At 43.4% G+C, this 21690-nt stretch overlaps 1 long non-coding RNA gene across 1 annotated transcript; it reads left to right on the top strand.

The window, feature by feature from the left end:
• The first annotated feature begins 5622 nt into the window (after positions 1 to 5622).
• On the top strand, positions 5623 to 19132 carry LOC136647688 (uncharacterized). The gene is made up of 3 exons (XR_010794289.1): positions 5623 to 5681; positions 15236 to 15292; positions 19101 to 19132. It is a non-coding gene; the product is annotated as an uncharacterized lncRNA (long non-coding RNA).
• Positions 19133 to 21690: the final 2558 nt, after the last annotated feature.

Raw genomic sequence — 21690 nt, 5'->3', positions numbered from 1 at the left:
TACATAAACATCTTAATAAAAAGAGGTGTAGCTCTGACTAATGACAGAATAAGGTTTAGTTTGACTTTAAAGCTGTGATAACTGCTGCTGGTGGACAAAATGGCTGATGGTTGCCGTTCTGAAAGGTTTGTGGAATGAGAGACACTGAAAAGTTAGGGAACTACTACAAACTAAACTGAAAGGGAGGGGTGAGTTTAGCTTGTTGGTAGCAGTTTGAGGATCAGAACTGGAACCAAGGTGTTTAAAGCTCTCTTGTACAATTTGCTCTTGTTATAAAGTGTGGTTTTTTTTCTGACCTTCCCTTTGGTATGTAACTACCCCCCTGGTTGGAAACCCATCAGTGAACACTGTGATTGCTTTAGGGATGGGAGTTGGGCGTCTGACTGCTGTAAGGCTGCTGCAAGGAGACTAGCTTTGTGACTGTGGGTGCCTATATTCTGGCAAGTTCTAATCATGTCTGCCAGAGTTAAGTTCCAGACTGCTGATAAGGGTTGAAGTGCCTTTCTGCAGTCCTCATTGGCATTGTCTATAGCAAGTTTCATTAACAGCTCTTCTGCTGCTTCATTATTGTCCACTTGCTTGCCAATGGCTTCCTGGAGGTAGTTCACAAAATCCACGTAGGATTCTGCCGCCCCCTGCCTAATTGTTGCAAAAGACTTTCCAGGCAGCCCTGTTACAGGGACTTTATGTAAAGCCCGTAGTGCACAATTGGCTGTTTCACTTAAATACTGGTCCCCTAGTTGTACCTGCATGTCTGTAGTGCTGAATTGGCCTTCTCCTGCTAGCTGTTCCCAAATTACGTTGTTTTGTGGATTTTGTGCGCGCAGGCGTGCAGCGTGGATTTCACAAGTTTGGCGAAACTCATTAAGCCACACTGCATTTTGTGCAGGAGTTAAAACCATGCGCATGAGAGATTTCCAATCATAAGGAACTAGACGGTATGCATTGGCAATTCCTTCTAGCAACCCTCTGGAATAGGTGCTTGTGATGCCAAAATCCTTGAGTGCAACCCTTACCTCTTTCAGTGCTGAATAAGGAAGAGTTTGCCACACTCTAGTAACCTGTCCTTGTGCATCGTGACCCTGCACCACAGGACAGAGCAAGGATAGCTCGAGGGATTCTTCTGCTGTTAAATTCTCTGACTTCATGGCCTGGCGAGCCATGGCTTCCATGAAGGAGGGTTGTCTAATGTTTGGTGGTTCTTTTTGCTCTAACAGAGCTGGGGCAGAAGGGGGAGGAGGAGAAATACAAGGGCTTTTAGAAGGAGCATTGTTACTCTCCTGCCCTGGTGGCTCTGACTTTGGAGTGCAGCTTTTGACAGCATTTAAACAAAGATGCCATAAATGAAGAACTTGAATAGGAGCCCGGGGTTCTTTATGTAAAGTTTCTCCTATACGTTCCCAATCGTGTACCCTAAAAGTGCCTGCCTCCGGATACCATGGGCATTGTTCTCCAATTATGCGCACTAAGTCTGTGACCTCCTGTGAGGAAACAGAATGCTGTGCTTTTCGGAGGAGGAACCGTAAGTCATTGCGATGATGCTCTTGTTCAGCCGAAAGGCTGGAACCCATACTCACCTGGGATCCCGAAGGATGATTGACGCGTCTGTAACCTGTGCAAGGCGAGGTGAGCTGGCTGTAGTCTGCGTGGCCCCTGTTTCAGGGTCAGATGAAGCAATGACTGGGAGGTAACCAGGGACAAGCTGCTTGATATAGAAAAGAACAAGGCAGCTTGCCTACTGTACCTGACTGTTGCAGAGGGTCCCTGTTCGGGCGCCAGATGTTGCAGTGACCCTTGGGGGAGCAACCAAGCCCCCAGGCTAGGTTGCTGAATAAGTGCAGGAAAGAATCAAGGAGCCAAGGAAGAGACGAGAGACAGACTTTTAGATTCAAAGCAGAGAGAGAGAAAAGCTGATTCTACTAGCCTCCTCCTGCGTTTTTATTGTACTTGCAACATTGACAGCTACATTCAGTTCTCAGATAAAGCCACATTAGAATCTCATACAGGGGTGAGAACAATGGGTGCTTCTTCACAGAGTGCTGTATCAGCTATTGTCACACTTCAGCCTGGAAACTAGCATTCCTTGTCGGTTTGCCAATAACAAGGGGGGTTTGCCCGCAATTGCCATACCAAGGCTTTCTGTGTGCTTCTGCTTAAGCACTTGAAAATACCACACTCCTCAAGGTAACAGAATGTTTGTTTCCTTATCTTGGGACTGCATCAGTACAGAAAGTTAGCGAGGATTTAACCCTTTATTTGTGTAACTTTATATCATGGCAGGGCTTACTGGTCATGGCAAAGACAGTTGCTTGAATTTACCCAAAGAATCAGACTATCTCAAGGTCTGTGGTCAGAATGTTGAACCAGAAAATCATGCTCATCATTCAAACTACCAGGGAAGTCACAATTGTTGGATGTGAGCAGGGAGTCCACAGATACCTGTGGAGGGAAGCAGGTATCCTACCAAGTCTCATGTTTCATAGTACACATGATATTCCCTGACCAGGTCACTAGTTCTACACGCTCTAGAATCTCTAGATTCCCCTCTCCACTGCCAAAATCTGAAATTGTTCCATTAGACCAGGGCTGCTCAAACCCGGATCCAGGGTTTTGGCGAATCTGTCCAGCTGGTGAACGGACCTTACTATTCTGCCTGGGTGCCAAATGTAGTCCTCCGTGACTGGAGGACAGGGACACTCTGGGCAGTCACGTCTGCCTGGTCATGGACACACACACCAATATATTTTGAAGTACTGAATATGGAATTACCTCCTGGTCTGATGTCCAACCCTTGATGTTCTGCATGCACACTGAGATGTGGTTCAATTATTGGACATTTCCATATACCTTTATTGCTGTTATTGCTTAGATGGGTTCCAGCTGTTTAGTTGGAGGATGCTGGCAGGATACTAGTTGAAGACATGTGACCAACTATCAGGAATGGGCACTTGACTTGAAATGACTAGACTCTAGTTGTGCAAAAATGCTGTTTTTGATTACTCAAATTGACTCGAGTCTTGGCCGCCACTGACTCAGACTCGACTTGCGACTTGGAAAAGAGTCGTGACTTAAGAACATAAGAACAACCCGACTGGATCAGGCCATAGGCCCATCTAGTCCAGCTTCCTGTATCTCACAGCGGCCCACCAAATGCCTCATGGAGCACACCAGATAACAAGAGACCTCATTCTGGTGCCCTCCCTTGCATCTGGCATTCTGACATAGCCCATTTCTAAAATCAGGAGGTTGCACATGCACATCATGGCTTGTAACCTGTAATGGATTTTTCCTCCAGAAACTTGCCCAATCCCCTTTTAAAGGTGTCCAGGCCAGATGCCATCACCACATCCTGTGGCAAGGAGTTCCACAGACCAACCACACGCTGAGTAAAGAAATATTTTCTTTTGTCTGTTCTAATTCTCCCAACACTCAATTTTAGTGGATGTCCCCTGGTTCTGGTGTTATGTGAGAGTGTAAAGAGCATCTCCCTATCCACTCTGTCCATCCCCTGCATAATTTTGTATGTCTCAATCATGTCCCCCCTCAGGCGTCTCTTTTCTAGGCTGAAGAGGCCCAAACGCCGTAGCCATTCCTCATAGGGAAGGTGCCCCAGCCCTGTAATCATCTTAGTCGCTCTCTTTTGCACCTTTTCCATTTCCACTATGTCTTTTTTTGAGATGCGGTGACCAGAAGTGGACACAATACTCCAGGTGTGGCCTTAGCATAGATTTGTACAACGGCATTATAATATTAGCCATTTTGTTCTCAATACCTTTTCTAATGATCCCAAGCATAGAATTGGCCTTTTTTACTGCTGCCGCACATTGGGTCGACACTTTCATCAAACTGTCCACCACCACCCCTGAATACTTGAAGAGACTTGTGTCCCTATCTCGAGTCCCGTGTGTGTGTGTGTGTGTGTGTGTGTGTGTGTGTGTGTGTGTGTGTGTGTGTGTGTGTGTGTGTGTGTGTGTGTTCTTGTTCACTTTTTTGATCAAGTGGGCGATCCAGAAGCTGGCTTTCAGACCCATGACAGCAACAGACATGATGGGGGGAGGGTAGGAAGTTTCAGGAGGTGGGGGCTGGGGGGGTTGAGGGGAGGAGGAAGACAAGGTTTTTTTTGGCTCAAGGACTTGACTTGTTTCTCAAAATGACTCATGACTCCTCAAAATGACTCAAAATTTTCCATGAGTCAAGTTGTAACAGCATACACTATGACTCGCAAGTCGAGGACTCACTGACTTGTGACTTGAGTCGGGCTCAGTGACTGGAGCACATCCCTGCCAACCACCTGTTTGTTCAGCCCTGAACCTTCCTTGCTAACAAATATCCAGCAGGACAGGAGTGAGCAGTGAGGTTCAGAAGGTTATAAATGTCTTATTAAGAAAGGAGGTGGCCATGGCCATTTTGAAGGAGGCAACTGTGAATCTGCTCCTAAAGATACCCTTATTCCCATTTCTGGTCAAGGCAGGTGGTGGCAGTAGGTGGCAGAAGCTTGATTCCAGGCATTCCTGGTTGACATGAATTATAGCCAATTGTCTGGAGTCAGAGTGATAGGCTGGAAACTGAAACTCATCCTAGATACAGAAAAGGTACTGTTGGTAGGAGTGGTTTAACTGATCATAAAGGTGATGTCTAGCCTATTTTTGATAGGGCTGCACTCTTCCTTATGGATCAGGTCAACAACTTGGAGATGCTGTTGGATCTGGCCCTGGATGCCCAAGGAACATCAAAATTTAACTCCATACTACCCATGTCCCCTCTTGGAAATGGATAACCATGCCACAATTTTCTATAGCTTGGAAACGTCCAAGTTTGATTCGTGTTCTTTATTGTTATATATCTGGCTGCCTTTGAAGTGCACTCAGAAACATCAGCTAGTTCAGAATACAGTAGCCAGGTTATTAACTGGGACCTCCCATACTGAATCCATGTTGCTGATGCTTAATAATATGCACTCATTTCCACAGTGATTCTGGGTGTAATTCAAGGTGTTCATTTTGACCTACAACCCTAAATTAGATGACATCAGAATATCCGAAGGACTGCCATCTCATGCTTGAACCTGCTCATTCAGTGAAGTTAGCACCTGAGGCACAGAGAGATGGCCCCCAAAGTAGGACTCTCTCTGTGGTGGCACCCTAATTGTGGAATAATGTTAGCAGAGAATTTCATTTGGCACCTACCTGCCCTCTCCTACCTTTTAGGCACCATTTGATTCTCCTGTGCTTTTGGCAAATAAGAACATACACTTCTTGCTACTTTTCTGCCTGTTTATTTTTGCTCGTTGTGCTTTTTCGTGATGTCGTATGGTTTTACACTGCTTTATTTATATGGATTTTATTTCAGCTTGTAAAGACCCAGTCCTGTCCTCAAGATACACCAATGTCTCTCCACACACACCAGCACAATGACAACCCTGTTGGTGTAGAAGCTCATCTGCCAACAGATACTGGTACAGTTTTGGAAAAATGTCATGTCAACGTAGCTCAGATGTCTCTTGGATGCCAGTGTGACTTGGTTGGTGGAGAGGCCAAAACAGGGAGGAGCATACAATACAGACTACATTTGGCCACCAATCACATCACACTCACCTCAGTACTAAAGCCCCTGCCAGAGAGACAACATCTCAGATGATAAGACTCACAGCATGGAGCTATAACTCTCTGGTCCCTCAAAGGGTAAGTTTGAGCGACTATGGTGAAAGGGTACACAAAGGGAGCACTTTTGCATAAACAACTTCCTGAACCTCACAACATTTATAGCAAAATAGTTTGTTAACTCTTGTCTTCTCAGAAAACTTATTGCAGATATTCTACCCCAGGATGACTCAACAGACAAACATGGCACAACATCTGAATAGGACTGGGCCTCTAGACACATAGACAGGTCCTTGCTCTCAAGGAGCTTACAATCTAAGACACTGGGAAATGTCTTAGAGGGAGGAATAAGGGTAGAAAAGAAGCTTGCTGGCCAGTACTGTTAATACCTGCTCGCAATTTGGTTCCATTTGGAGATGAGATGATAAATCTGATAAAGGAAAGGAAGGTTTTGCCTACAGATTTGAAGGAAAGGAGAGAGATGGCACCACATGTTCTTCATGGGAGAAGTAGAACTTCATGGGAGAAGTTCTACAGGTATGGGTATGTGTTAAACAAACAAGCAAGCAAACAAGTAAAATCACAGTCAATTTGTGGGCGGGAAATGTGACATTTCTTCCAGAGAAAAAGCAGCAATATCCTTTGTTCAGAAGCTTACTTAGAAGGCTTTCCTTCCTACAGCACACAATGGAGTTGCCTGAGCTGCATTCCAGGCTCCCTTGACATTCAGGAGCTGGCAAAGCAAAGAGCAGCAGCCTATGGCAGGGGGAATCCAGGGGCAAAGGGGATGGACGTATTTGAGGAATTATCTTCAGAAAGCTATCTTGAAAGGCAACCAAGTTCAGCTGTTGTTTCTAAAGCCGTCCCATGAGGTACTCAGTTTGGAAGCTGTTACCTTTTGAAAGGTCAGTGGTGAAGGCTAAATGGTCCTTTTGTTCAGAGGACTGGAAATGAAGAGGGCACAAGCACTTTAACAGGCACAGGGCTGTGTCTGGCAATGCTTTTTAGAGACGTACATCTTCAGAGCCCTGTAACTGTTCTGTTAAAATGAATGCACAGGCACGACTCACGTACAAAGTGTTGAGTGGGCAGCTTAGTTGTATGCACAACAGCACCAGATTCGATAATGCAGACCTTCTGTGTGGAACTGGACTTTCAATCAGATTTTTGCACATGTTTTAAGATGCAGGTCTTCTAGCTCAGACCTTAAGCAATTAACTTAGGAAATATCTCTCAGTGCTTTTCTAGGAGCCTGACAGCCAAATGAGCAATGATGTCAAATGCATCACAGGCTTGTTTTCATTAAAAAGAAAAGCTACCCAGGCCCCTGATCTAGATTGGGACCATGGTACAAAGAGAAAGGTGATTAATCCTTTACTTCCACACTACTTTCCTGCTAACGATCCCCCACTGAATGTTTAGGAACGTGGTGTAATCCCACATACTCCAAGTAGAGTAACAAAAATGTTGTGGGCGTTTTCTCTGGAGGTCAAAGTCTCTGTTGTCATGATTCAACTTCATATTTATGTTCTTTTTTTATTGTGAGAAAACTGCAAATCATGGACAATATCCTAGTTGTAATGAGTAATCGTTTGCTACAAAAGCCCCCAAACACTCCTATTTGTGTGATCCAGTGCACTCTTTAAAAAAACAACAACAACCCTTAGCATGTCGTTCAGCTTAGTACACTCCCAAGTTGTTGAGCTGATGATACAACAATGGTTGTGTCATGAAAATAGTCTGTTTTTGTAATATGTGTATTAGGGTGCAATCCGGAGGGGCACTTGGGCCAGTGTAAGTCTGCTCTGGGCCAGGGTATCTAAGAGATTGCCTACTTCTGTACAGTCCGGCTCATCCTCTTAGGTCATCAGAGAAAGCCTTTTTACAAGTGCCGCCGCCTAGGGAGGTATGTGGGGCTACGGCTAGTAATAGGATCTTCTCAGTAGTGGCACCAACGCTATGGAATTCCCTTCCCCTTGACTTAAGAATGGCTCCCTCTCTTGAGACTTTTCGGCGAGGCCTGAAGACCCTTCTGTTTAAATAAGCCTTCTGAGTTCTCGGCCTTTTTAACATCTTTTCAACATCTTTTAATTTTTTACAGGCCTGATTCTTTTATGACTTGCTGCTCTATGCTCTTTTTACCTTTTTACTACTTTTTATCTGACTACTGTTTTTATGATATGTGTTAATATGCTTTTATCTGTTTTTAAATTATGTTTTTAATCTGTTTTAACCTGTTGTAAGCCGCCTTGAGTCCCTTTGGGGAGAAAGGCGGGGTAAAAATAAAGTTATTATTATTATTATTATTATTATTATTATTATTATTATTATTATTATTATTATTATTATTATTAAGTCCCTTGCTTGAGACCAGATGTATCGTGAACGTGCCATAAAGCATGATCAAAATTACTCCTGAGTTGACTGAGCCAACACATAGACATGAGCTGACTCCTGGAGGTCAAATCCAGCCTCCTCTGTGCCAAACAAGGTAAGTTTGTGCCACCTGAGGGCAGCTGGCAAGGAGGTTGGATGTGGTTGTTCCTGCCATAAAACACCTTGAACCCAGTAGTGCTGGCAGGAAACATTTTGCCATACAGCCCTACAGCTGCTGAAAATTGCAGTAAGACCCAGTACCTTTGCCTGGTAGTGGGTACTGATGACAGTAAAAATGAAAGTCTGCCTATAATAGATAACAGATCAAAGATGCATGTGCAAAGTCTTTCCCTTACCTAAAGGTGCCATAGAACTGAAGTTGGAAGCAGGAGCAGGAATAGAAACTGCACAGAACCACTAAAAGAGGCAACCCCTTAGGAAAAAAGGGCAGACAAAAAAACAGGGAGGGGATAAAAGGTGAAGATGCAGAGATTAAAAGTGTGCTGCATTCTAGTCTATATCAGCCAACCTGTCAGGCAAGGTTTTTGTTTGATTTTGGTTTTTTTCCTTTTATGGGGAGGAGGAAGGATATGACTTTGAGTTAAGACGATGTTCCTGACTTCCTATGATTCAGAGCAATTTCCATGATAGCATTGCTTTATTGCATTGTGTCCCTTCTGGAAAATGGATTCCCTTTTCTGAACCAGAGACCTCAGGAAGGAGTTAATCACTGATCAGAGAATGTTCTTAACACCCAACTGTGCATATCTCAATTTGCATTAATATTTTTATTTTTTAAGCACAACTGAGGATTCAAACACAACCCAGGCCTTATCTAGAAAAGCTTGGAAATGCTAACATTCTCACTGAGGATTTCCTAGTCTCCTCTTAGGGGGAAAATAATCCACATTCTTTCCCTCCGTCCATCAAGAAAGCACAACTGAACTGAAAGCGCTAGTTGACTGTAGCTCGGGAGGAAAGAATGAATGGTGAAGTTCTTTCTGAATCTGAAGTATTTCTAGGCAGCCTCTTCCCATAGACACCATTCCAGCTTTTTTCATGTTCAGCTTGCATCTGTTCCCGTGAGCCTTGGGACAAAAACACTTGTGACCTTGGCTGCTGTCCCAGAATATCTAACCTGCCCACAGATAGCAGGGCAGGGAAACTTCAGTAAATGTCATTTCCCATACATTTATGCACAAGATCTCAATGAAGTAGTAGTTCAGAAATCTGGAATATTTCCATAAAGAGGTTTTTAAAATTTTTTTTAAAAGAGGCGCCTCCCCAGCAAGACTTCTGTATCTTTAAGAGCTTCATGACACGCTTAAATTAAAGTCTGAAACTTGAGTATTTCAGGAACCTTCTTATGTATAAATCCATCCACGTACTGTGTTGTCTATGGAGGCTCTGATCTGTGTATCCCTTTCATTATGTAGTGGCACTGGAACTGTGGAATTTTTCCCCCACGTAAGCTTGTCTTTCTCCTTCTTTATGGTTCAGATGATTAGGTAGAAGCAATTGTATTTCAAGGGACACTGTGGTCTCAATCATTTGAATCTTACTGCTGGAATTTTGATTACCCTTTACTGGGGGGGGGGCACTTTGGATTAAAATTGGATTAAATTTGAAGAGCAGGTTATACATTAAAAAAATTTGCTAAGCTTTTTTGCCTTTGCAACAGCAGTGATAGAAAACCTAGACTTGTTGAACTTCTGCAACTGTCATGCCACTGCTGAAAGTGTAAGAGCCATGCCAGGAAGACTGCAACCCAACCCAACTGAAACTGAACACTTCACCCCAATTCTAGTCAGTTTTAGGATTGTATATTTCCTTGTAATACACAAATATATATTTTTTAATTTTCTTAAGGAGAAGCTTTTAGAGACTTTTACCATCAGTTCTTCATTTTTTTATTTATTTAACTTTTAGCCTTATTTATAGAACTTCCCATATGTTGGTGAGACTTATATTGGCACTAGGTGGGCTTGGAAGACTGAAAAAAACTTGAAAGCCCTACTCCTTTAGCTAGAGAAGTTTGATAAATGCTTGAAAAGTTCAGTAGTCCTTCAGTTCCTTACACCCTTTGTCGCTGTCCTGTGCCATAGCATTCCTCTTCCTGGAGATTGGAATCTCCCTGAAAGAGGATAGTTGGAAACCTGACCCTGGAAGGACATGTCATATCAATGGGATGAGCTCAACCCTTTGTTTGGCTGTACCTGTCCCCTGCTTCGCTGTTAGACGGTCCCAAGAACAGCAGTTGGCCTATGTGAACACCAGGCAGGGCTCAGCTTCAGCACCCTGGCACCAGGCCAGGAGCTGAATGCATCAAGTCACCCAAGTCCTTGCCTTATAAAGGTTTCAGTAGAACTCATTAAAGCTTAATATCCCTGCGAAAGGATTGGGCTGGGAATAAGTTGAAGGAACGAGTTCTACTTGCCCTGGCATGTTTAATGAGGGGTGTTTTTTTTAAGGGCAGTTACCAAGCTATAAATGCTTTGCTCCTACTCAAACCAACTGGTTCAGCGTTGCTTATTTAATCAAGAGGGCCCATTTAGCACTTCCTGTCATATTTCATTGGGCCTCTTATCTTGGAATTCTCTTACACAGATTTGCCAGTTTTTCCCTGGCTCTGTTCCTGTGCCTTTTGCAGCAGCTGGGCAGAAATCAAGCAGGTGAATCTTTTCCTGACTCAGCGATAAAGTGATAGGGAAGCTTCATTTCTTTAATTTCTGTTGCTCAGTTCACATATAATGCCAAACCACACACTTGGATTCCCTCTCTTTCACAAGCCTCTCTCTCACAATTTTAAACTCTGAATTAGAATGGCAAGCCATGCTGTGATTGCAATTATGTTTCTGGTTTGGAAGGCAAGGGGAAACCATGGTTTGATTATGCTGATGTGTAATGGAAAAACTGCAGGTTTGTCGTTCTCTTCCCCCCCCCCCCAAATAAAGAAGGGTGAGAAGACAGAAGGAAAGAAGTGATGGTGTAAGAGAAAAGTTGGAAAGTACAAACCTAAACTGGTGTTATGTTGGTTACAACTCTCTATAACACTAATAGACTAACTATAACTATAACTAATAGACTAATATATAACACTATAACATGCCGAACCAACTTCGGTTCGGCATGATGTCTGAACCAACTCAATGTGCCATTCGGTTTTTAAAGATTGGCCCCTTTGGAGCCAGATGTACTACTATTGCAATACCCAGAAGGGCACTTTTCTAAAATAAATTTCTTTTATTAACTGCTATCGCATTTTAAATATAAATGTAACAATATCCTTACATGTGTGCAACTGCATGTGTGTTGACTCCATTCAAGCATCCAAGTACTAAACACATGGAAATCTTCCCTCTGTATACACTCACTTGCCCTGTATACACCATGAGGTTAGGTTTGGCTGTGGTTATTCAGAGGTAAGCCAAAGGCATTTTGTGCATGTATAAGAGACATTGGGAGATTCTGAGATTAAGCCTTGGTTCATATCAAGACTTAAGATCGGGTGACCAGTTTTTGAAATAAAAGATCCTGTATGGACCTGGGATGATTTAATGGGGGCAGACCTCAGACTGCTTTTGGGAAAGTCTCAGCATAAAAGCTGATTGTTCATCTAAGATGTACTGCTTTAAAAAGGAGCCCAGTTCAGAGGGGAAAGGACACCCATGACCTTTGCTAAACCTAGTCATGCCAGTTTTCTGGCATGAAAACTAATTGCTAAAAAACTCCAAGTGCTGCATATTCACCACAATTTAAAACTGATCCAGAAGAGGAAAATGGAAGACAGGAATGGACTTTGACACACCATACCTTGACAGAACATAAGCCTCACTGCCATCTGAAAGCATTAGAAGAACATAAGTGCAGCCCTGCTGGACCAGGCGATAGGTTCATCTAGTCCAGCTTCCTGTATCTCACAGTGGCCCACCAAATGCCTCAGGGAACACACAAGACAACAAGAGATCTGTATCCTGGTGCCCTTTCCTGCATCTAGCATTCTGACATAGCCCACTTCTAAAATCAGGAGGTTGCACATGCACATCATGGCTTGTAACCCGTGATGGATTTTTCCTCCAGAAATTTGTCCAATCTCTTTTTAAAGACTTCTAGGCCAGATGCCATCACCACATCCTGTGGCAAGGAGTTCCACAGACCAACTACATGCTGAGTAAAGAAATATTTTCTTTTGTCTGTCCTAACTCTCCCACCACTCAAGTTTAGTGAATGTTCCCTGGTTCTGGTGTTGTGTGGGAGGGAAAGGAGCATCTCTCTATCCACTCTATCCTTCCCGTGCACAATTTTGTATGTCTTAATCATGCCCCCCTCACGTGCCTCATTCTAGCCTCGCTCCTAACCAATACAAAGAGAGTCAGGGAGTTAGGCTTAGATGCCAAGTAGGACTGACCAAGAAGTTGTGGAATTAGTGATAGGTGAGTCTGCCTTCTACTTCCAGGCTTCCACACGAAGGTTAGGTGGATGGGGATGGTCATTACACTCCTGGTTTCTGCCCATCCTCATAGAAGATTTTTTTTTTTGGAGAAAAACAAAACTTGAAAAGCCCTGTGCCCCTCATTCCTGTCATCACAGTTGGCAGCTCTCTTGTCTGTATTCTCCGTCTGCCCCATAATAGCAGCAGGGATTAAAATGCCAGGCATTGTCTTCCTTGGGCTATAGTCTGTTAACTGTGTGTTCATCAGATCTGCTCTAAAAATATACAGGGAAACAGGTGCAAACCCTCCCCCCCCACCAAAAGGGCCCCACTTTGGAGACAAAGAGAAAGGTTCCATGGAAGAGACTGGAGCCTTAATAAAGGCTGTCTCAATCAAGCAATCAGTCCTTCCTGTTGATTGAATATGGAGAAAGTTAAAGAAATGTGTGGGAAAGTTCACTTCTTCGCTCCCCTCTCCTTACTCCATCTCAGCTCATTAACTGTTCTTGGCAGTGGTTACTTACAGCATCCTGTTATTAGTGTCCAGGGTTGGCCATGCATGTAACTTTTCTAATAACAGTCCTCATTGGTGTCTCTTCCTCTAAAGTTCTGTTAGATGAAAGAAAGAAAGTTGCCTTTTCTCTAGAGGCAACTTTGCCAAATTGTAAAAAAAGAAGTGAATGTAAACTCTCACAATTGGCAGTGACCCCTGTGCAATATATTCATACTCATCTCTCTCTCTCTCTCTCCCTCCTTCTGTGTGTGTGTGTGTGTGTGTGTGAGAGAGAGAGAGAGAGAGAGAGAGAGAGAGAGAGAGGACGGACAGCAAGACCTCAGTGTAGAAGGAAATCCCAAGCCCCACAGTTTCCTTGCTGCTTTCACTTCTCAGAGGAAGTTTAAAACATTGTGGTCTTATATCCATCTCTATTAGAAACTAATATGGCTCAGAGACTTGGAAGTAGACGCAGAATAACAGCAGGGTGGAACTAGGCTTGGTCAATATTTTACAAGTTTGACCAGTCAAATTGTGTTCTCCTAAGTAATGAGTCCTGAGAAGCCTGTCTGCTGCAGGCAGGACAACAGAAAGTTTAGGTGGGCCGCAGGGAAGATTTTTACAGGGCCCCTTTAGCACCTTTGTGCCTGATCCTCCTCCATCCTCCCCACTCTTGGGTGAAGTCTTTTGGTTGCCTTGGCTGTACTTTGGGGTGTTTGGCAGGTGTGGGTTGTTCCCACCTGGTTTCTTTAGGATAAGTTCATTCCTGAATACTGTCAAAGGCCAGGTGGGAATCCTACTTGGGGCTGCACTTAATGTCAGGTCCCTGGGGAATTACCTCTAGCAACCCTACCCTCTCTACAACCCTGACTGCCAGTTCTGGCCAGTTTCAACCATGAGATTCTGTCAGGTTGGTTGGCAACCTTCAGACTCTAAAGACTAAAGCCTAAAGCACCCGGTGCTCCCAGGCGGTCTCCCATCCAAGTACTAACCAGGCCTGACCCTGCTTAGCTTCCGAGAGATCAGGCATGTGCAGGGTAACAGTTGTTTTCACAATCTACTGCACCAATTAGCATAATCATGAGACATCACAATACAATTTGATCGCCTATGAAAACCATCACGGCTGTATTTCGTACCAGCTCAAGTTTCAGAACAGTCTTCAAGGACTGCCTCATGTAGGACGCATTACATTAATCTGAAGTAGAAGTATCCAAAGCAGTTATTTCTACCAAAATTGCCAAATTTACCAAATTACCAAAGCAGGTAATTGTGGTTAGGTTCAAGTCAGCCAGCAGGAGGTAGGGTTGGCATACCAGTCAATGGCTAACACCTGAGCACCCAGGTGCAGGCACCCTCTAGCTGCAAACTTAGTCTTTCAAGAGTAGTGCTACCCTACCTAAAGGGGGTGACACCATTTCCAGCCTGATGGATCTCCTGAGTAGAGGAACTGCTGCTTTGTCTTGATTTGATTTCTACTTATAAGCCCACAACCAGTCCATAACTGAATTCAGTTACTGATTTATGACCTCCACAGCCTCTCTAGCAAATCTTGAAAGATAGATATAGGGCTCAGTGTCACCTGCATTGATATCTGTGACAAACAACCCCAAACCCTAGATGGCCTTTCCCAGCAGTTTCATGTCAATGTTAAACAGCATAAGGAACAGAATAAAACCCTGCTAATTACCCCTGCTAATTTACCCCTGCTAATTGGGTAAGAGGCACTTTTTCAAGTGGGTGCTCCTTTTTTAGCAGGGGGAGAGTAACTGGCCCATCTCACCCCAGCAGTGTCTGTTCTAGTGGCTGTCTGAGGGTATTCTTTTGCATCTTTTTAGATTGTGAGCCCTTTTGGGACAGGGAGCCATTTAGTTATTAAATTTTTCTCTGTAAACCGCTTTGTGAACTTTTAGTTGAAAAGCGGTATATAAATACTGTTAATAATAATAATAATAATAATAATAATAATAATAATAATAATAATAATAATAATAAAACCCCATGGGAACTATAGGCAAGTGGCCAAGGAAACTAGCAGGATTCTCTCCACATCAATAAAAGTGTAGTGAATGATAATAATAATAAACTTTATTTATATCCCGCCCTTCTCCCTAAAGGGACCCAGGGCGGCTATGATGGAGCACAAAGAGTACACAATGAGAAGTGTGAGTGCAAAGAATACACAATGTGGGTATACAACTGGGATGTGGAGGTCATCCTTTGCACTATGAATGCAGATGAACCAGAAGGGTATCTCTGTCTGTTCTATTTTTACTGACCAGTTGCAGTCTGGCTTCAGCTTAATACTCCCATCCTTTTCTCATTCTCTGTCAGTCTGAAAACCTCCACCCTCCTGCCACCATCACCTCCCTCTTGCCTGGACTGCACTAGGTAAGGCACTTCATCAAAGGGTTAGCCTTGGGGTAATCATGTACCAAAGGAACAGTGTGGATTTGTAGGTTGGAGCAGGGAAATGAGAAATTATGACTTTATTCTGCTCAGGCTTGATGAGAAGATCAGCTGGTTGAGTGGGAGTTTGGTGCTGTGGACTGGAATAGTTGCCATTTAAACCAATTATATTTGCAAGGCCTAATAGTTACTAAGGCATGTTGATATAAATTCTTTTTATCCAGAGTCCTTTACGAATATATGCAGAAACAAGAAGCTTAAGGGCAAGTTTCACTTATGAAACTCATAAGTTCTGAAGAGAAACACTCATGAACATTCCCTGGAGCAGAGATTGATAATCAGCTCCACACTGGAGCAGAACATGCAAGAGGCAGCTGGATGCATAACAGTGCGCAACGGGCACTTGGGAAAGTGGCAGCCCTAAAAATGAATGGTTTCCCCCCCTGCATCAAGTAACAGCTCTGGTTTAGCTTAGAACAGCTATAGTGCTGTTAATTATATTCTTATGGATTCTTATGTGCTCACATGTGGGTGACTATGTATCTGATGATAAACTTGCCTTCTCTGGTATTTGTAGAGGCTCACATTTTGTTAACATCACAACACAGTGAAGCCAAACAAATTTGTTCTTCTCCCACAGACCTTGGAAACAACTTTTTCTCCTTAGGGTAATTTCTCTATTGTATATGGAATGGGAGGAATGATTTCTGATAACAATGCTGAAGGAATCCAGATAATTCATTTGAAAAGGCAAAAGACCAGAATACTTCTTGTACAGATTCCATATTGACCTGAGAGAGGCATTCACAGAACTGTAATGATTGTGGGAAATCTTGTTAACCCTGGAGATACTATTCCAACAAAGGACATAATGGTGAAATGAGTGAGAAAAATGCAGCTATACCTATAACCCCTGTAAGTGATGTTGAGGCCTCAATTATACAGGAAGCTGGAACTAAATGGGCCTATGGCTTGATCAAGTGGGGCTGTTCTTATGTTCTTATGTAACACCCATAATATCTGAGGTTACGTTAAGACCCTGATCCTAAAATCAAGGGAATACAGGAGAATCACAGCTTCAGCCGAAATAATCATCACATCCCACATTGTTTAACCTTTATTAGAAATTAGCTCACTGAGGTTGCAATTCTATGCATATTTTCCTGAGTGTGAGTTTCACTGAACACAGTGGGACTTACTTCTTGGTTAAACTTGGTTAGGGTTGCCCTATATGACAGCAGCATTACCAAAGGCCAATAATACAGGTTTACTGTGATGGTGTCTCATAAAATATACTACAACAGGTCTACTGCAGCAAAGGCTAGCTACCCAATCACACAGATTTCTAGCCATGTATATGCACAGGAAAGGGGCAAAATTTGATCTGTGCGCAAACTATGATCCGGAACTTTAGACGTAAAGCAAAAACTAAACCTAAAAGGCATTATAGTTGTGATTTAAATCTAATTACATTTCCACTCATTTCACTTTTAAAACATGAGTATGCCACTAGGTTGACACTCATTCATTTAACACCAGGGTTTTCAATACTTGTTTCTTCTTGGGGAACTTAGAGATCCCAAATTATAAACAGAAATAAAGTTTAAATGATGAAACTCAGGGATTATAGGGGAGTGGCAGACCACCTGCATTTGGGAACAATCTCAGAGGCCAAATGCTGTATTTATTTATTTAAATCATTTCTATCTTGCCTTTCCCTCCAAATTAATGGAGGGAGCTGATCCCAATTAGCTCAAGCTAATCCCAGCAATATGTGGATGTACTCAGTTGTCTACATCCTCTTCCACGTCTCCTTTCTTTGTTTGAGGTTGGTCTTAACTGTGCTGTCAGCTCTCTAGGTAGCAGCATGAATAAACCAAGAGAAGTATGCTGGCTCTCCAAGTCATATTCAAACAGATGCTAGGCTCCTTTCTGTCTGCTTGCTTCATCCTGTCTCTCATGCATTAGGATGGCTCTGTTTGGAATGGCGGGACAATGTATCAAATGTTTGACTAGAGCTAGAAAAAGCCATCACAGCAGCTATTTTCAACCTTTTTCATCTCATGGAAGAGGCACTAACATTGTCTAGGCACACCATCAAGTTTTTGACAATTAACAAGGCACACCACGCTTCCAGTGTGGGGCTCACATCCCTCATCGGCCCTACTAATAAATGACCTTCCCCGAAATTCCTGTGGCACACCTGTGGGCCACTCGCAGCACACCATTTTGCCATGGCACAGTGGTTTAAAATGGCTGCTTCATAACTTCTCAGGATCTACTGCCTTGTCCTTTCTCTGGCATTTTCAGATATTGGGCTTTTACTAGTGATGACTGCTGTCACCATTAAAGCAACAGTTAATTGAAGAGGCCATCCATGTGGCAGAAATGCTGTCCCATGGAGTACAGAATTTACTATTAAAAGGCAGGGCCAAACAGGTGCAGCCACGCAAGTGTCATATCATATGTGCCATGAAAGGCCAAAAGTAAATGATAATTATTCCCATGTACCTAAAGGACTGCAGCCTTACTGATTTCATTACTAAGAAGGATATCTAGAGGATTCAGTTCTTGGGCAGGGGTTGTTATGGATTAACTGGAGAATGGTCTAGAGAACCAAATATTTATTTCATTCTAAACTTTTCAGAGAAGCTCAAGGAGAACAATACTCTTCAATAACATTCATTACAATAGAGGCACCCCCAACTTCTATTTTCGAAAATTCTGGCACTTTGGTACCCTCTTTCAGTCGGTCACTTGGCTGAGGGAGGCAGGCGCAGGATCTGTGCTAGCTGGCTCAGTCACATCACACAGACGGGGGCACACACACATAGGGACAATTTTTCACCAGGGAAAGAAAGTGCACTAACAACAAACACTGCTGATGATGCCATAAAGGAGGAGAATCCTATTTGGTTTATTGAAATGTGCACAGGAAATGCTGGAGTGAAGGAGGAGCACAAGAAGGTGCCTTATATGAAGTCAGATCATTGGTCTGCCTGAGTTGGTATTATCCACACTGATGGGCAGCAGAGCTTCCAGACAAGAGACTTCCTTTGCTTTACCTGGGTATGGTGGAGACTGAACTTGGGAACTGGCATGTGCTCTGTGCTCAACCACAGCCCCTTCCTAAAAAAATTGAAGTACATAGGAATCAGTCTGTTATGTTCAAATTCTCTGTTTCATGGCTTATTACCTTCATGCTTGCATTAAGGTGTGTGCATGTATGCACGAGTATATGTGTGTGTTTGTGTGTGTGTATGAGAGAGAGAGAGAGAGAGAGAGAGAGAGAGAGAGAGAGAGAGAGAGAGAGAGAGAGAGGAGGATCCTTTACTTGAGTGGGATGTTTCAAATGTCAGGGTTTGACCCTATACAAAGTGTGCCTGACTCTTCATCTGGGGTAGCAGCACCCTGAAATTGCAGCTCCAGGATCCATAGAGAAAAGTATCTTTTGTTTCTCCTGAATTATTGAGGAACCTGGTGGCAAACATATGTGCATGCCATTTACGCATGGCTCTGTGGAAGTTGAGAATTGGCTTAACCTACAGTCTTGCTGAAACAGCATACATCTGTAGTATATTCGTTATGAACTCGACAATGAACCATTCAATACATGTGGACTTACGAACATAATCAGAAGCTCCCCTCAACACTCCCATATTTGCCATCCCAATCCAAACTTCTCCGAATGGGGACTATTCATTGAATGGTTTTAGCTTACTGTTTCAGTGTTGAGGTTGAGTCTTATTCCTTGCTAGTGACAGTTTTAACTTTTTTTTTTTACTTCTAGCCACACCGTTTGTTTGCACAATGCCTGAACAGTAAGTAGGAAATATTTCCCTCTCTACCTACTTTATTTCATTTATTTGTTTTGAAACATTTATGCCCCACTTTTCTGTTAGGAAGAAATGACCAAAGTGGGTCATATCCCACTTTGGGATATGGCTAGGGGATTTGGCTATGGCTAGGGGGGCCTTTGCTCAGCTTTGGATGGTGCACCAGCTGCGGCCGTACTTGGATCATGCAGAACTGGCCACGGTGATCCATGCCACGGTGACATCGAGGCTAGATTATTGTAACGTGCTCTGTGTGGGGCTGCCCTTGAAGACGGTTCGGAAACTGCAACTAGTGCAGAATACGGCGGCCCGTGTAGTTACTGGAGGTAGGTGGTTTGACTCTGTCAGTCCGCTTCTCCAGCGGCTGCACTGGCTGCCCATTCGTTTCCGGGCCCAATTCAAGGTGCTGGTATTGACCTTTAAAGCCCTATACTGTGGGCCAGGGTATCTTGGAGATTGCCTACTCCCATACAATCCGGCTCATCCTCTTAGGTCATCAGAGAAGGCCTTTTTACAAGTGCCACCGCCTAGGGAGGTACGTGGGGCGGCGGCAAGAAATAGGGCCTTCTCAGTAGTGGCACCAGCGCTATGGAACTCCCTTCCCCTTGACTTAAGAACTGCTCCCTCTCTTGAAACTTTTCGGCGAGGCCTGAAGACCCTTCTGTTTAGACAAGCCTTCTGAGCTCCTGGCCTTTTAAACATCTTTTTAACATCTTTTAATATCTTTTTAAACATCTGGTTACAGGCCTGATCCTTTTATAATTTGCTGTGCTATGCTCTTTTACCTGACTACTTTTTTATCTGACTACTGTTTTTATGATATGTCGTTATGTTTTTATCTGTTTTTAAATTATGTTTTTTAATTTGTTTTAACCTTGTTTGTAAGCCGCCTTGAGTCCCTCCAGGGAGAAAGGTGGGGTAAAAATAAAGTTAATAAAAATAAAATAATAATATCCCATTTATGTAAAAACAACTCTTACAATAGAGTCATCATGAGAACGAGCTGCAGCAGTAGAAATTCCTATCAGAGGGAGTTAAAAACTAACCCTCACCACATTGAAAAACTACAAGAAATACAGATCAAAACAATCCATACAACTATTAACAGTCGATGAAAACTGTGAACAATATAAAAGAGTGAGTTCCTCTAGAATCTGTTGAGCTTATTGTTCTCCCATAGTTTCAGTAGAAATGCATAAACCAGTTCTACAAACCAGCCACTAGATGGCGGGGAGGCATATATGCATGATATACATGATATGCTAATATGTACCATGAGTTTTGTCAAAAACAGTTGCCTTTCCCCCTGCTTCCTGGCCTGGGGATACCCCTCCATTCTACCCCGTTGTTCCCTGTCAGCCCCAGCTGGTGGACAATTTGCCTATGATCCTGTGTATGGGTGCGGCCATAATTTGAGAATAGCTGGTTTGAGCTCAACTTATGAAAATCAATAGGCTTTGAAATTAAAGCCATACCTAACCTGCTTTGTGGAAACCCTGTGACAGGTTAGGTATAGCTTTAATTCCAAAGCCTATTGATTTTAATAAGTTTTATTTAATTTTATTGAATAATTAAGTAAAATCATAGAGCAGCAGAGCAGAGAAGAAATTCCTAGCAACATTTAAATTCCCTTCTTACTGCAATGTAAGAAAAAGGCCTTTATTCTCAGATGGGGTCAATATGGATGTCTTTCATTGCACTTCACTTTCGTCCTTTGACATCCCAGGACAAATCTTGCTTTATTTCCCATACACTTCCATCCGCTTCCTGGAATTCTGGACTCATGTTCTTCATTTATTTTCAAAATAAAGAGAATATGCAGATTGACACCTGTGTGCTATGCAGTACATCAGGGGCGTGCAGTGGGTGGGGAGGCAGGTGAGGCAGAGCCTCCCCACCAGAGCCCTTAGAAAAGCACCACTGCCGTGTGAGGTGTGCAAGCACTCACAACCCACGTGCTATGCACACCTCACATGGGGGATACAAGAGATACAGATACAGAGGCTGTTTGAAGGACTCTGGTAGGGAGATTCTGCCTCATCTGCCTCCCCACCCAGCACACATGTCTGTAGTACATTTGCTGCAGTGCTCTGTCATCCCCTTGGGGCTTCTGTTGGTCAAACATGGCAGGATGTTAAGTGACAGGTTGGGGGCCTGTGTCCAGAAAGAGCCAAAAAACAAGGGAAGGATTGCAGAAGCCAAAGGAGGACAAAAGCCAAGAAGATTCCATGGGCGTGGGGCACACAAGGGCAGGGCTGGCGAGGCGGCGGAGGGGAACGGTACAAATTATCAGGGTCCGGTGGTCTAGAAGGGGCCTGACTATATTGCAAATGTTTTTGTCTTGTGTCAAGATTTTTAGCCAGTCAGCCCTTGCTGGGGGTGGGGGGCTGAAAATCTTTTCTCACCAGGTCCTGAACCCACTCTCAGCAGCCCTGCACATGGGTGAGCAGTAGCAGCCCGCTGAGACCAAGTAGGCAGGAATACAAGTTCACTGAGAGGTTAAGGAAGAATGTAAAGCTCATCGTATGTAGTCAGCAGCTGTGG

This window comes from Tiliqua scincoides, chromosome 4 (assembly GCF_035046505.1).
Source record: "Tiliqua scincoides isolate rTilSci1 chromosome 4, rTilSci1.hap2, whole genome shotgun sequence".
Lineage (NCBI taxonomy): Eukaryota > Metazoa > Chordata > Lepidosauria > Squamata > Scincidae > Tiliqua > Tiliqua scincoides.
Note: the sequence above shows the minus strand (reverse complement) of the source record. Positions and strands in the feature narration are given on the sequence as shown.